General features: G+C 57.6%; 1 long non-coding RNA gene across 1 annotated transcript; it reads right to left on the bottom strand.

Moving 5' to 3' along the window:
• Positions 1-753: 753 nt before the first annotated feature.
• LOC130602430 (uncharacterized) lies at positions 754-3,471 on the bottom strand. Its single transcript, XR_008972904.1, has 3 exons — positions 3,380-3,471; positions 905-989; positions 754-814 (listed from the first exon to the last, which is right to left on the bottom strand). It is a non-coding gene; the product is annotated as an uncharacterized LOC130602430 (long non-coding RNA).
• Between the last annotated feature and the right edge of the window lie 1,588 nt (positions 3,472-5,059).

Below are 5,059 nucleotides of genomic sequence, written 5' to 3'. Positions count from 1 at the left end.
CCAAGTGTGGGTCCCCATGGATCTCTATGGGTCTCGCCCTCCAAGGGTGGGTCCCCATGGGTCTCTATGGGTCCTGCCCCCCAAGTGTGGGTCCCCATGGATCTCTATGGGTCCTGCCCCCCAAGTGTGGGTCCTGCCCCCCAAGTGTGGGTCCCCATGGGTCTCTATGGGTCCCACCCCCCAAGTGTGGGTCCCACCCCCCAAGTGTGGGTCCCCATGGGTCTCTATGGGTCCCACCCCCCAAGCGTGGGTCCCCATGGATCTCTATGGGTCCCACCCCCCAAGTGTGGGTCCCGCCCCCCAAGTGTGAGTCCCCATGGGTCTCTATGGGTCCCACCGCACAAGTGTGGGTCCTGCCCCCCAAGTGTGGGTCCCCATGGATCTCTATGGGTCTCGCCCTCCAAGTGTGGGTCCCCATGGGTCTCTATGGGTCCTGCCCCCCAAGTGTGGGTCCCCATGGATCTCTATGGGTCCTGCCCCCCAAGTGTGGGTCCTGCCCCCCAAGTGTGGGTCCCCATGGGTCTCTATGGGTCCCACCCCTCAAGTGTGGGTCCTGCCCCCCAAGTGTGGGTCCCACCCCCCAAGTGTGGGTCCCCATGGGTCTCTATGGGTCCCACCCCCCAAGCGTGGGTCCCCATGGATCTCTATGGGTCCCACCCCCCAAGTGTGGGTCCCGCCCCCCAAGTGTGAGTCCCCATGGGTCTCTATGGGTCCCACCGCACAAGTGTGGGTCCTGCCCCCCAAGTGTGGGTCCCGCACCTCTTGCGCCTGCATCTCCCGCACGGTCTCGTTGGCATCGTAGAAGCCAAAGAAGCTTCAAGGGGACAAAGCCGGGGGTCAATGGGGGGGGGTGGTTGGGGGGCGCCCCCTAAGTGTGGGGCAGGCTTGGGGGGCAGCCCCACACCTCGACTGCCAGGGGGTGATGACGCCGTCGTCGGGGCCCCCGATCAGCACCAGGCTCCGGATACGCAGCAGGTTCCGCTTCCAGGCTATGGGGAGATGTGGGGCAGGGCCTATAGAAGCTATGGGGTAATGGGGTGGGGCATAGGGGCTATGGGGAGATGTGGGGCAAGGCCTATAGAGGCTATGGGGAGATGTGGGGCAGGGTCTATAGAGGCTATGGGGAGATGTGGGGCAGGGTCTATAGAGGCTATGGGGTGATGGGGGGGCCCATAGGGGCTATGGGGTGATGTGGGGCAGGGCCTATAGAGGCTATGGGGTAATGGGGGCGGGCATAGGGGCTATGGGGAGATGTGGGGCAGGGCCTATAGAGGCTATGGGGTGATGGGGTGGGGCATAGGGGCTATGGGGAGATGTGGGGCAAGGCCTATAGAGGCTATGGGGAGATGTGGGGCAGGGTCTATAGAGGCTATGGGGAGATGTGGGGCAGGGTCTATAGAGGCTATGGGGTGATGGGGGGCCTATAGAGGCTATGGGGTGATGTGGGGCAGGTCCTATAGAGGCTATGGGGAGATGTGGGGCAGGGCCTATAGAGGCTATGGGGTCATGTGGGGCAGGGCCTATAGAGGCTATGGGGTAATGGGGGGGGGGCATAGGGGCTATGGGGAGATGTGGGGCAGGGCCTATAGAGGCTATGGGGTAATGGGGGGCCCATAGGGGCTATGGGGAGATGTGGGGCAGGGCCTATAGAGGCTATGGGGTGATGTGGGGCAGGGCCTATAGAGGCTATGGGGTAATGGGGGGCCCATAGCGGCTAAGGGGAGATGTGGGGCAGGGCCTATAGAGGCTATGGGGTAATGGGGGGCCCATAGGGGCTATGGGGAGATGTGGGGCAGGGCCTATAGAGGCTATGGGGTGATGTGGGGCAGGGTCTATAGAGGCTATGGGGTGATAGGGGGGGCCCATAGTGACTATGGGGAGATGTGGGGCAGGGCCTATAGAGGCTATGGGGAGATGTGGGGCAGGGTCTATAGAGGCTATGGGGTAATGGGGGGGCCCATAGAGGCTATGGGGAGATGTGGGGCAGGGTCTATAGAGGCTATGGGGTGAGAGGGGGGGCCCATAGGGGCTATGGGGAGATGAGGGGCAGGGCCTATAGAGCCTATGGGGTGAGAGGGGGGGCCCATAGAGACTATGGGGAGATGTGGGGCAGGGCCTACAGAGGCTATGGGGAGATGTGGGGCAGGGCCTATAGAGGCTATGGGGTGATGGGGGGGCATAGGGGCTATGGGGAGATGTGGGGCAGGGCCTATAGAGGCTATGGGGTAATGGGGGACCCATAGGGGCTATGGGGAGATGTGGGGCAGGGCCTATAGAGGCTATGGGGTAATGGGGGACCCATAGGGGCTATGGGGAGATGTGGGGCAGGGCCTATAGAGCCTATGGGGTGATAGGGGGCCCATAGGGGCTATGGGGAGATGTGGGGCAGGGCCTATAGAGGCTATGGGGGGGGGCCCATAGGGGCTATGGCGTGATGTGGGGCAGGGCCTATAGAGGCTATGGGGAGATGTGGGGCAGGGCCTATAGAGGCTATGGGGTAATGGGGGGCCCATAGGGGCTATGGGGAGATGTGGGGCAGGGCCTATAGAGGCTATGGGGTAATGGGGGGCCCATAGCGGCTAAGGGGAGATGTGGGGCAGGGCCTATAGAGGCTATGGGGTAATGGGGGGCCCATAGGGGCTATGGGGAGATGTGGGGCAGGGCCTATAGAGGCTATGGGGTAATGGGGGGCCCATAGGGGCTATGGGGAGATGTGGGGCAGGGCCTATAGAGGCTATGGGGTAATGGGGGGCCCATAGGGGCTATGGGGAGATGTGGGGCAGGGCCTATAGAGGCTATGGGGTGATGTGGGGCATGGTCTATAGAGGCTATGGGGAGATGTGGGGCAGGGTCTATAGAGGCTATGGGGTGATGTGGGGCAGGGCCTATAGAGGTTATGGGGTGATGTGGGGCAGGACCTATAGAGGCTATGGGGTAATGGGGGGCCCATAGAGGCTATGGGGAGATGTGGGGCAGGGCCTATAGAGGCTATGGGGTAATGGGGGGCCCATAGGGGCTATGGGGGGATGTGGGGCAGGGCCTATAGAGGCTATGGGGTGATGGGGGGGGGGGCCCATCGGGGCTATGGGGAGATGTGGGGCACAAGCACTATAGTGGCGATGGGGCATGGTGGGTCTAGCTATGGGGGGCTATGGAGTGTCTATGGGCTCTATGGGGCTCTATGGTCTCTATGGGGTTCAATGGGTCTCTATGGTCCCTATGGGGCGCTATGGGGCTCTATGGGTCTCTCTGGATCTCTATGTGTCTCTATGTGTCTCTATGTGTCCCTATGTGTCTCTATGGGTCTCTATGTGTCCCTATGGGTCGCTATGGGTCGCTATGGGTCGCTATGGGTCCCATGGGTCGCTATGGGGCTCACCGGATGCATTGGGATGCAATCTCTCATCGTTGAGCAGGGCGAGGAAGTTGCTGCTGTTCAGGTAAAGGTCCCGGTGGTGGGGGTCTGGGGGGGCAATGGGGGGCAATGGGGGTCAATGGGGGGCAATGGGGATCAATGGGGGTCAATGGGGGGCAATGGGGGGCAATGGGGGTCAATGGGGATCAATGGGGATCAATGGGGGGCAATGGGGGTCAATGGGGGGCAATGGGGATCAATGGGGGGCAATGGGGATCAATGGGGGTCAATGGGGGTCAATGGGGGGCAATGGGGATCAATGGGGGGCAATGGGGGTCAATGGGGGGCAATGGGGATCAATAGGGGTCAATGGGGATCAATGGGGATCAATGGGAATGGGGGCAATGGGGATCAATGGGGGGTAATGGGGATCAATGGGGATCAATGGGGGGCAATGGGGATCAATGGGGATCAATGGGGGGCAATGGGGATCAATGGGGGCAATGGGGGCAATGGGGCTCAATGGGGATCAATGGGGTCAATGGGGGTCAATGGGGGGCAATGGGGGGCAATGGGGATCAATGGGGATCAATGGGGCTCAATGGGGATCAATGGGGATCAATGGGGATCAATGGGGTCAATGGGGGTTGTTTTGAGTTGATTTGATGTGATTTTGGGTTCATTTTGGGTAGTTTTTTTTTGTGTGTGTTTTGGTGTTTTTTGGTGTTTTGGGGCAGTTTTGGGTGTTTTGGGCTGGTTTTGTGGTCTTTTTTGGGCTGTTTTGGGGTGTTTTGGGCTGGTTTTGGGCGTTTTTTGCTGTTTTTGGCTGGTTTTGGGGTGATTTTTGGTGTTTTTGGGGTGGTTTTGGCTGTTTTTGTTGGTTTTGGGCTGGTTTTGGGCGGTTTTTGCTGGTTTTGGGGCGATTTTTGGTGTTTTTGGGGTGTTTTTTGGCTGGTTTTGGCTGTTTTGGGGCTGTTTTTTGCTGGTTTGGGGCTGTTTTGGGGTGGTTTTGGCTGGTTTTAAGGTGTTTTGGGCTGCTTTTTGGCTGTTTATTGGTGGTTTTTGCTGGTTTTGGGGTGTTTTTGGCTTTTTCTTGGGTGTTTTGGGGGTGTTTTTTGCTGTTTTTGGGTGGTTTTGGCTTTTTTTGGCTGTTTTGGGGGTGTTTTTGGCTGTTTTTTGGTGTTTTTGGGTTTTTGTTGGTTTTGGGCTGTTTTGGAGGTGGTTTTGGCTGTTTTTAGGGTGTTTCGGGCTGTTTTTTTGGCTGTTTTTTGGGTGTCTTTGTGTGGTTTTGGCTGGTTTTGGGGTGTTTTGGGCTGGTTTTGGCCGGGTTTTTGCTGGTTTTGGGGTGTTTTTGCTGTTTTGCTGGTTTTGGGCTGTGTGTTTTGGGGTGTTTTTGGCTGTTTTTGGCTGTTTTGGGGTGTTTGGGGGTGTTTTTGGCTTTTTTTGCTGTTTTTGACGGTTTTGGGGTGGTTTTGGGTGTTTTTTTGCTGTTTTTGACTGTTTTGGGGTGTTTTTGGCTGTTTTTGGTTGGTTTTGGCTGTTTTTGGGCTTTTTTTTTTTGGCTGTTTTTTGACTGTTTTGGGGTGTTTTTGGTCGGTTTTGGGGTGTTTTTGGGGTGTTTTTGGCTGTTTTTGCTGGTTCTGAGTGCTTTTGGGTGTTTTTGGCTGTTTTTTGCTGTTTTAGGTGGTTTTGGATTTTTTTGGG

Source organism: Pezoporus wallicus, unplaced genomic scaffold (genome assembly GCF_028554395.1).
Source record: "Pezoporus wallicus isolate ANWC-B61680 ecotype Strahan unplaced genomic scaffold, APGP_CSIRO_Pwel_v1 contig_14661, whole genome shotgun sequence".
In the NCBI taxonomy this organism is placed as follows: Eukaryota; Metazoa; Chordata; class Aves; order Psittaciformes; family Psittacidae; genus Pezoporus; species Pezoporus wallicus.
This window is presented reverse-complemented; position numbering and strand designations above follow the sequence as displayed.